Source organism: Sciurus carolinensis, unplaced genomic scaffold, assembly GCF_902686445.1.
Source record: "Sciurus carolinensis unplaced genomic scaffold, mSciCar1.2, whole genome shotgun sequence".
Lineage (NCBI taxonomy): Eukaryota > Metazoa > Chordata > Mammalia > Rodentia > Sciuridae > Sciurus > Sciurus carolinensis.
This window is the reverse complement of record NW_025920184.1, coordinates 351,254-363,205: the sequence shown is the minus strand read 5'-3', so window position 1 is coordinate 363,205 and position 11,952 is coordinate 351,254. Positions and strand designations below refer to the sequence as shown.

Genomic DNA, 11,952 nt, shown 5'->3' with positions numbered 1-11,952 from the left:
ATTGATCATTGATCATAGACAAAAGTTTTCTGGAAATAAGACAATGGAATTTTAGGCAGAAGAAATGTGTCTAATTGCAATGCTAGCAGTTAGTAGCTGCATGTTCTTGAGCACATTTAAGCTTTCAAGTTTCTCAAGTAAGGAATAGTGGCAGTGCTTAATTCATGGGTTGCTTTGAGGATTAAAGGAAATGTTAGGAAGAAGCTTTTTGTACTCTAAAGTAATACATTTTTCATGCCTATTTGTAAAAATACAAAACATTCAATTCATTCATCCCTCGATTCAGTCTTTGACTATCACTTTTTTCCTTCCCTCATTCTTGAGATGGAATGTCCTTCCACAGTCTGCTGAGAATCCCAACTCCTATATCTATTCTGGTGAGTCCTTCCTCTACACTTTGGAGCCACTGTCATCTCCTGCTATTCCCTGTGTAGGCTTAGCTAGTTTTGGAGGGGAAAACCCAGCTTTGCAATGATATCTTCAAAATTCCACTTAGATCTATAGTTTCTCTGAACCTTTGTTTCTGATTGGTGTAGGGCAGGGGAGAAAAAAAGTCCCTGGAATATTAATGAAAGGGAACAAAAGCATAAAGGAAACAACCTGATTAAAATCCACAGCAAGCGGGACAGTGGCACATGCCTGTAATTCCAGCTGACCCAGAGGCTGAGGTATGACAATTGCAAGTTTGAGACCAGTGTCAGTGATTTAGAGAGGCCCTAAGCAATTTAGCAAGACCCTCTCTGGAAATTAAAAGGAATGGGGATTTGACTCAGTGGCTGAATAACCCTGAGTTCAATTCGTGGTACCAAAAATGAAAAAAAAAAAAGAAAAGAAAAAAGCATATCCGTAGCACCTTGTTGAATGCAGAGTTTGCATTGTGCACAGTGTTGAATTGGAGGCTGACAGCTTGGTCAACTTCTGAAAGCAGGTGATGACGTCAGGCTACAGATCCAGTTAAGATCAAAGAAGATTTAGATTCAGTGCCTTTAGAACTGTGGGGATGGATAAAACTATGAGGAAGAATAAGCTCACCAAGGAGAGACCAAAGTGCTGAGATCCAAGAACTTCATCAGGGGTTCCAAGGATGATCAGAAAGAAGTGAAAGATCCAGATTAATACAGTTAAGTTGTTTCTGAAGGAAATACTGCCATCATGTCTTACTCTTCTTACTGGTCCCTTGGATGCCAATAATTTGGAAATTTAAGGATGCAATAAGAATTGTTGAGCTACTTAAAATGGCATTTTAAAACTTTTTTTGTTAATATAAATAGACTTTATTGAAGTCAGTGCCTCTGTATTGAGACAGAAGATTCTGTCTACATAAGCTCAAGTTGTAACATTTCACAACTTCTAAAAGGAATGTCAACAATTACAATGATCATGCATACCATGGTCGATAATCACATTTTAGAAGCATTTTCAACCATTTCTAAAGAAATGCTTATAACATTGTTATATATAGAACTACTTTCATTGAACTGCAAAACATTGATCAACTTTTCCAGTATGAGCTACAGTGTCAACACAAAGGGGAGGCATAAGTGTTTAATTTATGAAATCAGAATGGAATATTTACTGTAAAGAAAAATTAAGAAGCTTTCAAATAAAGGCCATTATTGAACCAACATGAAGAGCATAACTTGCACTTTTGAGTTCATTCATCTTTTAAAGCTGGACAACTTTAATAACTTCAGTTGAATAACTGAAGTCTGAATAACTTTAATAACTTCAGTCTGAATAATTCAGTTCTAAGCATGGAATTCAGTACTGTAAATATTTCTTGAAGTTTAGCAATAATGCGGTTCAACTGTCTCTTTGCTTCACACTGTGGGAAATTGCTCATGTCATAATATTGAGGGGCAATTTTCACCAACCATTATGACTTGATATCTGTACATGTCTGGATGTAATTCTTCGTTGTTAGAACAAACTCATTATAAAGCACCCATTCAGGCTTGTGGTCGAGAACAGTAGAGGGGTGCAACTGAACCACTTGGTTACCTTTCACAGTTAAGTAATGCCCTGTTCGATCTAAATGTGCCACCTGCATAAAACACCCAGTAACCAAAGTTTTTCTTATGTTAATATAATAGTCCCTGCTTGTAAAATCAGTACTTCTATGAGGCAAATTAAATCTGTCCATAATTTGAGATAGCTGCTGGTGTACATTGTCTGCAGACATTAGGGACCGGTAGTTAATGAAGTTGTCATAACACCACTGAACCAACCCATGATTTTGTTGAAAAGCATGTTAGACATTCAGCAGTGTCAGATGATCTCCATCTATGTGGGCAAATCTCATCTTGGCCTCATCTGCAGCTTTCTTGACCTCCGTGGGGGCTAAAAAAACACTGTAGGACTGACAACATAGCAGTAATAGATAGGACCTCATTAGAACAGTTGCAGTGACAACTTGCAATAACCTTTTTAGCGAGCTGTGGATCTAGAGGGAACTCTGCCATCATGGATCCCAATTTGGTCAGATCTCCATCATCATTTAAAGCAGCCAGGTACTTCAAAAGTTCTAGGGCTCTCATCAGAGTCTCAGGAGCTGGTGGATCCCTAAAATCAAAATGCACCAAATCATCAATACCAAGTTTCTTCAATTGTAACACAACTGATTCTAAATTGGAATGCAAAATCTCAGGATAGGTGTTATCCTGCATTTCTGTTTTATAAGCTTTTTCTGTGTAAAGTCTGAAGCATTTCCCAGGTCTGGTATGTCCAGCTCGACCAGCTCTTTGTTGAGCTGAAGCTTTACTAATAGCTGTCACTAAAAGGGATTCAACTCTGATTCGAGGATTGAATACCTTCTGTTTTGCAAATCCAGGATCAATCACAAACACCACACCATCTATTGCCAATGATGTTTCTGCAATGTTAGTTGACAAAACTACCTTTTTTCCAATTGCTCCATTCTGTTTTTTTTGGAGGTGGAGGTTCAAAAATGTGTTGTTGCTGCTGGGGTGGAAGTGTAGAGTATAGTGGAATGATTTTAATGTCACCAACTTCAGGACCCAAATTATCAGCCTCACACTTTATTCTTTTACAGGCTTCATCAATTTCCTTTTGACCAGTTAAGAAAAGCAGAAGATCTCCCTCCTCCTCTTCACACATATGTATCTGGATCACTGTTCGAATTGCAGCTTTGAGATAATCTCTCTCTGATTCTGGAGTCAAAAAGATCTCAACAGGATGTGTGTGGCCAGAAATAGTTAAGAGAGGACAGTTATCAAAGTAAATCTGGAATTTTCCCACATCTAGAGTAGCACTCATAACTATAACCTTTAAGTCTGATCTTTGTCTTACAACTTCCTTTAAAACACCCATGAGAATATCTGTAGCCAGTGTCCTTTCATAAGCCTCATCAAGAATTATCACACCGTAATGCTCCAGAAGGGGATGTCCATGGCTTCACAAAGTAACATCCCATCAGTCATATACTTAAGGATGGTTTTTGCACTACTACGGTCTTCAAATTGAATGGAGTAACCAACTTCCTGGCCCTACATCACATCCATTTCATCAGCAACACTCTGAGCCACACTCATTGTGATCACTCTCCTGGGTTGTGTACAGGCAAGTGCTCTCTTGGGTCCTGGTAATGATCTCATATACTCCACACACCACTGTGGAATCTGTGTTGTTTTACCAGACCCAGTCTCACCAACTAGCACAAATGACTGGTGTCTAAACAGAATATCTGTAAACCTATCCTTGTATTCCCAAACAGGGAGCTGAAGTCGTTTCTTTAGAATATCAGAGTATCCAGGTGTACGGGGTAAATTGGTGAATGGATTAATGCACTGCGGAAGTGATGTGTGTCCTGCATGTCCAGTGTGTGTTGAATGAGCAGAATGTGTGGAATGTGTTGAATGAGCTGAGTGGGTTGAATGAGCTGAATGGGAAGCTTTCAGAGGTGGTAATCCTGCACTGATAAGCAAAGCACTGGTTGAAGCTCTCAGTTCCTTCTCCTTTTCTTTCTCCCTCTCTCATTCTCTATCACCTCTATCCCATTCTCGGTCTCGATCTTTGGACCTATCTTCGCGTTCTGGATCTCGATCTCAATCTTCCTCATCGTTCCGCACGCTTCTTGCCGGTGGGGTAATCCTCCCCCACGACTAACCGGTGCCGCTTGGACATCTTCACACTCTTCGACGGAGTGGTTAGGAAGGAGGAAGAAGAAAAAAGCTGGCGGCTGTATATGCACAGTGGAGGGCAGCTACTTAACTCTTGGGGATCCCCACCCCTCCCACTACAACAGCCCACACCTTGCGGCCGGAACCAGGAGCTGAAATGGCTGCTGCGACGAGGCGGCATTTTAAAACTTGATTAGAAATTTTCTTAAATATTTTTTTAATTTCAAAACACTTTTGTCTATGGATATAAAAATGCATATACTGGAACTATGTTAGCACAATCACAAATCAAGTATCTGGGGAGTGGGAAGACCAGGGCACAGGTCCTGTCACCCTAAGTGATTCTCCTTACGCAAGGAAACAAATTGAGGCAGAATTACCAGTATGAATTGAGAGTCCAAATGAGTTTCCCAGGCTACCCTAAAAACTTGGTGGTTAGAAACCACAGAAATTTATTCCCTCACAGTAGTGGGGTCTAAGAATCTGAAATAAAGTTCTTTAAAATATGATATGACCTCTTTAGCCTCTAGGAGAGTATCTTGCCTTGCCTTTTCCTAGCTTGTAAAAGTTGGTAGCAGTTCTTGGATTTTCTTGGTTTGTAGCTGCATTACTCTAAACTCTGACTCAATTGTCATAAAATCTTTCTCCCTCTGTGTTTCATCACCTGGTCTGAGAAGGATATTAGTTACTGGAGTTAGGTCCCAACCTAATGCATCTTCATCTTAATTAATCAGATCTGCAAACATCATCTTTCAAAATAAGGCAGCAATCCAAGGTTACAGGTGAACATAAATTGTTTGGGATACTACATATCACATTATGGAGCCCTTTATCTATCTGCCATATGCACGTATAATATAAATAGTTAATATTTGGAGCTTTCCATGTGAGGCAAACTATATGAATATACACAATGCCTCTTTCCATCAAAGTTCCAGTTTCCATAAACACATTTATCCATTGAGTCTTATACTGGGCATGACCAATATCTGTGCATTTGAGACACTGCATAAAAAAGATATATTTTTTTCCAGGAGGTAGAATATTTTTCGGGTAGACTATCAGCAACATGCATACTGATTACAGGCATGAATTATAAGATGTTTATGCCCTTAAGATGCCTTTAGAAGATGTGCGTGGTACTGAATCTCAGTGGTAGGCTTGCACCATCCTGTAACTGTAGCTTATGGGACACTGCCAAGTTGTTATTCCATACATACCAGAGCAAACCAGAGATAATATAAACCAAGTTCCATTCTTTCAAGTGCAACAAATTTAAAATTAAATAGCAGATGGCTTCAAATGGTTTTCTGAGATCGAACCTATTAGAATAATTAGAAGAAATAATATGGCTAATACTGATAAGATTTTTGAAATGTAAATGGATGATTTTTTAAATGAGAAGGAATTCATTTAAATATATGACAACAGAGGGCTGGGGATATAGCTCAGTTGGTTGAGTTCTTGTCTCGCAAGCACAAGGCCCTGGGTTCAAATCCCCAGTAGCAAAAAAAAAAAAAAAAAAAAATATATATATATATATATATATATATATATATATGACAACAGGTGAGATAGTGGATCTTGGAAAGTGTTAGTAGGTCATAAATCTTTAAAGAAGAGTTATACTCAAATCATTTTTTAATGATTTTGCATGGATCCAAAATTTCTTCACAACTCACTGAATGAGGGGGAAAAGTGATTAACTTTTCCTTTGGATTCATCAGTAAAGAAAAAAGAATAGGAAAAGATGTGGGCTCTCTCTGAGACTCAGTTTCCTCTTTAAAGGGGAAAATAATGCCTATTCTGTAGAATGATCACTAGTTTAAAGTGCCAGGTAAGACAATAATAGAGAAGAACATGTAAACCACACAGAACTAGAAACACGAGATATTGAGTTATCGATGGGGATGAAACTAAAACAAGACTCAAGGAAAATAAAAAACAGAATGAAAATAGCAAAGGGCTTTCTATAGCATCACCCTTGTTATACAAAACAAATTCTGCATCTTTCTTGGGAAATACTCTATTCACATATCAATCTCAACATATCCAAATGCAAATTCTTATCTTCCTTCCTTCCTTCCTGTGGTAGGACCTATTAGCCAAGGTTGATAACAAAACATATCTTGCACACGTCTATCTTTACTTCCTAAAAATGATCTTCAGCTGTCATTTCCTCTTACTATGCTTCTAATTTTCTCACCTATTTCCCCTCGACTCATTGTTGCCTCAGATTCCATTGTTAGAACACTACTACCCATTTTCAGGGAATGATTGTTTTGTCTCTCCTAACCACTCAGCATACCAGATGAGGTCTCCTAAGGCATTGCTGTGACCTGGTCATGCTGCTTCTCAGAAATTTCCCATTTCTGTGTAATGTTGTTTAGTTTTCTTCTTTTTCAGCTGTGTGGAACAAACTTTCAATTTCCTATGTTTGAAATAAAGTATTCTTTCTACATGTTTTTCTTTGAATTAGAACTCCGTGTCTCTGCTTCTATATTGATTCACACCATTATCTCCAAAGCAGTTTTCCTCTTGCTCATATTATGATACTCAGCAGCGCTAATGTGAACAAATGGCCATTACTGCAATTGGATAACACATAGCTGTCGTACTGGCATCTGCGCAAAGTCAATTCTTGTGTGCATCTGACTCAGCAAGAGACAGCAATCATGCTTTATCTACTGGCATCAAGACCCTTGGATTATTTAAAAGAAAGCCCATTGTGGATTCTGGTGAGAAGCAGGAGGACTCCTGCTATAGTAACTGAAGGTGCTACACTTGATGCTGTTCACCCCACAGAGCTTCCTGAGGTTCTTGTGTCTGATGCTTGCTCTCTAACTTACCTCTATATTCCGTATTTTTATACATTCCCAAATGTCAGATTACCTGCTTTTCAGATTAACTTGTTTCATAAAGTGCAATGTATTAAATGTAAAGAAAAGATCTTAGTAGTAGCACCACAGATGAATTTTAGTAGGTGTAACATTTGAGCTCAGCCATGAAGGACTAACACATCCTTGGAGAAATAGATGACACTAGTAATTTCACATTAATATCTTTCTTTCTAGGTAGAGTTATTGAATGGTTATTCTATGCAGGCACACTTACTTATCTATCAATTTTAACTTTTCTTTTTAAATTTTAACATCTTCCTTCCTAAAAGAACCCTCATTTTATTTGGGCAACAATGGACTCAGTGTGGAAAAAAAGAAAGTTTTTCAGGCTGCCACACAGCAAGACATCACCATGTTCTTAGCTTTAACCAATGTGAATGAGACTTAGGTAATTAGGTAATAATTTGTTCAGTGGAATGTTGTTCTGTATAAAAACACAAAGTCTTACAAAGGTAAAGAAAATTTGACTCCTTTTCCTATATTTCTGCCTCAAACTCAGAAATAATGTCTAGTGACAACAGAGCCATTTTGAATCTAGAAACAAAAGCTACGTATCAAGAATGGTGGCACAGATAGATAAAAAGAGATGGGGTCATTGGTAACACCATGGAGCCAGTCCTGAGCTGCCTGGATCTGATTTCTTATATGAGAAAAATAACAGTGAAAAAAAAATAGAGAAATTAATTTAGGCATTTTACTCTATGTGGCCCAATGTAATCATAATGCTATAAAGTTGAATTTCACCAATTTACTTAAATAAGTATTCCAACTTATAATGGAAAAGTCTAGATTGGAACCCATCTAGTTTGAGGATGGATTTGCCTACCAGGTTCTTGTTTCTAACTAACAACAGATTATTTCACTCAAGATCAAATAGATTAATTATGTTCCAAAATGAAAATTATCAGCCATCTAGCTCAAAGTATGTTAGAATTTCTTAATAGTTTCTCTCTCTCTTCTCTCTCTCTCTCTCTCTCTATCTCTATCTCTATCTCTATCTCTTTCTCTCTGTTCTTCTCAGGGACAAAAACTGTACTTTTTACTGGTAAAAGTTAATGTCACAATATCAAGATTCCATCATTTTCTGAGCATTTTGTATACTAGGTATAAAAGTAAAATAATGAATTTTTAAACCAATCTGATAAAATTTAGTAGTCCAAAGGAACATGTATATTCGAAGTTGTCACCTTAGGACATGAGATATTTCTGCAATGCTTCTCAATTTCTAAAGTCTCCAAGTAATTCTGTTTTTGAAGTGTCTGAACAATCAGGCTATGAGCCTCAAAAGAAATCGGTTTTAATTGCTTCATATTAAAGTGAAAATAAAATTACTATCTGCCTTATTTATAGATTTGAGTCTAGATTGCTCTGAGGGGTTTTAAAAAATCAAATTATCAGCTAAGTGATGAAAATTTACCACATTTTGACATAATAAAAAACACAATATGTCCAGTCTCATCTCCCACTCACCTTTCTACCTTAGTTCCCTTCCTTAAGGATTCCACACATGCTGACTTTCCTTCCCTCCATTCATTCCTAAAACTGTCATGCATGCCCTTGCCAGGGTCCAGCCCTAGCAGCAGTCGGGGGTCTGAGGTGAACGGGAGGCGTCAGCGCAGTGGAGAAACAGCACACAGAGACACCAAGTGTTCTGAGACTGAGTCTGAATCTTTATTGTTCACAGAGTCTTTTTGTATGGTTTTTCTTTGGTATTGATTACATCTTTTTATAGTTAATACAAGGAAATGTTAAGTAAAAAACATTGAAGAGTATAATTAATGATCTTATTCAAGAAACATGTTTACTGTATGACAGCTTAAAAAGAAAAACAGTTCCCAGCAAGGTAGAGGGCACCATGCTCCATTTAGTTTTGATTTCCCTAAAAGAATACGACATTAAGTTTCTGTAGAAGTTACCCCTTCCATGAACTCTAATGTTAGTTATTAACAGTGGAATGTTTTTGTTATTACTAAGAGAGAATAGAGGAATCAGCTTATAATTAATATTTATTCTATTTCATGTACACAGTGACAGACTAAAACTCTAACTAGACATGGGAAGAATACAAATTGTACTTATGATTAACCTATTTATTTTTATTAAGTGGGAAAAATATCCTTAAACTTAATCATAAACACTAAGAAAGCAATGAAGACCAAACACCATATCAAAGCTCAGAGGAATACACTCTTATATATGACATTTAGAGAATTTGTATACTAAAAGAAATCACAGACTCCTTAAAAATTTGAGAAAATCATAATTCCTTATTTATAATTTCATTTAAGTATTAATATTGAATCTTATTGTATGTTATTTTGTGTCCCAGAACCAAGAAATCTCTCCAGTATTATCTATAATCTGAATCTAAGGATATATTGATTATTAGTATTAAAATCAGCTGCACATGGAGATATGCCACGCCTATGGTCCCCAAGAGGGAGGATGATTTTTCAACAAAATGGTGTCAAGTGTTGAATCCTCTACATTTTTGTTTAAGTTTTTGTAGGTGTTTCACATCTGGGACTTTGGTACAAAATTAAGAACACATTAGTTTATCACAGTCATGCTTTGAATCGGTGTAAGACACCACTCAAACCAGAATATTAGTTCACAGTGACTGAGACTTGAGCATTAGGGTAAGGCAACTCATTGAAAAGAAGTCAGTAATGAAGGACTCCCTCATGCCTCCTTTCTCTCCACACTCGGTTGGGGCAAAATACACACTTTGATTTTCCTGACTTATAAACAATGTTTCTGTGACAGCTCGGTGCACGCGGGCACTGTCTGGCGTTTTCGGGTGTTCTGGTTTTGCAAGTCGTGGTGTTCTGTTCGGTGCTCAGGTGGGACTGGGGTGGGGGGATTCCGACCCTCCGTCAGTTTCTGCTGTTTCCTAGGCAACCAGCCAGCGGCAGGAGCAGTGTGTAGCTCTGATTCCCAAGCAGCCCAGCCAGTTCTGCAGAGCATTGCTTTTTCTCGGGAGGACTTTCCTGTGACCTCCCGGGTCCTAGGGTGATCTGCGCTTTACTCCATGCATGGCCGTCTCTCTGTGTTAGAGTGATAAGGAGGAAGCTGATAATTTTTTTTTCTTTTTCTTTTTTTATTGTAAACAAATGGGATACATGTTGTTTCTCTGTTTGTACATGGAGTGTGAGAGGGGTTAGCGTTAGGGTTAGGGTTAGGTTTAAGGTTAGGGTTAAGGAGGGTGGTAAGAATGGAGGAAGGACGGAAGTTGATAATTTTGACAGGCCTGACTTTATCGGCTGCCACTTCTGGCCTTGGCTCCAGCAAACAGGATGGATGCATTTTTCTCTCACTTATGCCCTTTCTCTCAGCCTGCCTATCTCCCTCCTCTCTCTCTCTCTCCTCTCTCTCTCAACCTCTCTTTCTCTCTCTTCCTCTCTCATGCTCTCCTCCTCCCATCTCCTGCAGTAACCTTCTTAATGTAGTTTAATGGCTTCACAAAGAAAACCAGGCAGAGGAGCACTTCTCAGTGACTTTGATCGGACTATGACCTAGTTGACTGTGAACTTGGAATGGCTTGAAATGATAGCAGTTCTGATCATCATTGTGCTTTTTGTTAAATTATTGGAACAGTTTGGACTGATTAAAGCAGGTTTAGAAGGTAAGGGAGTGCTTTTTATTGACTTCTAAAATCTGTTTTGCAGTAAAAATTTATTTAAGTGAATGTTAAGAGGCACCTGAAAATGAGATCAGAGAAATGTGACTCTGGGGTGGACAGGAAGATAGGCAGGTTTTTTCAACATAGGGAAGACTGATAAAAAACTTTTTTCAGTCGCAGTGATGTTTGCACAGCAGAAGAACATTAAACTATGAGAAGCACCAGGAATCAAAATGTTAGAACCAATACTCAGGAAATTAATGATTTATAATGGATATGTCTGCTTATATGGAGGTCATTTAGTCCATATTAATGTTAGATTTTTATGTCTAACACCCCCTTTTATTATGTCAGCAGATTTTGACTATGTGGCAAGGTGCACTTGTTTCTTGCTATGTAAATACATTCATCAAATGAAAATGATATGCATTTAGAGTTTCTTATGGTTTAAGATTGGAACCTAACAATGACAAGGTTTTTATAAGGTTGTCTCTAGAACTGTTTGTAATATTACCCATTTTACATTCTAACAGAGAGTCTAAGGGAAAAAGAGTCTCCAACTTATATGACAGACTTTGACATAGATGCCAGAGAGCAAATTGTTTTTCAAGTGTTGCTCTTTATACTCTTTGGAGGCTCATTCTCTTGTTGTTAATAGTCATTTCTCTCTTTAAAACATAAATGTGTACTTGCCTATATCTTTTCCTGAGCCGAATGTTTCGCTGAGTAAATTTAGAGTTATTTTCTTCCTGCTCCGAACACATTTGAGAGTACATTTGTATTCAACCACTCATTTCTGTAAAGTTGGCAGTGTAATTTTTAAAAGCATTGCCAAATGATGTTTGATGTAGTTATGTTTTATGTTGCAATAGTCTTCATGCTTCAAATTTTAAACTTGAACAAAGCACATTACCAGTGTATTTACATCTGTCAACTAATCCAGCCTTCTAGAGAATGGCTGCCACAATGTGGCATAAACAAGATTGTTTTACAAACAGCAAACATCAAATTAAAGTAAGTGTGTCACTCTGATGTAGGTTACCTGAAACCTACATTTGTAACTCATCAAAAGGAGGGGGAGGGGGATGTGGAAAGTAGAGTTTGTTAGAGTAATTTTAAAGAAAATTTGCAAAATGCATTTCCCTCTCACAGGGAAACATTTGCTTTGTAGTTCTAAGAAGAGGATAAATTCTAACTTCTGGAAATGGTCACTGCTCTTTGAAACTGACTTGTCTTATCCATCCTCATGAAACCCGTAGCTTGGTTTGGGTTCTTTCTTTTATAGTGTGTG

The 11,952-nt window shown here is 37.7% G+C and overlaps 1 pseudogene; it reads right to left on the bottom strand.

Moving 5' to 3' along the window:
- Positions 1–1,761: 1,761 nt before the first annotated feature.
- Positions 1,762–4,143, bottom strand: LOC124974852 (ATP-dependent RNA helicase DHX15-like; annotated as a pseudogene).
- Between the last annotated feature and the right edge of the window lie 7,809 nt (positions 4,144–11,952).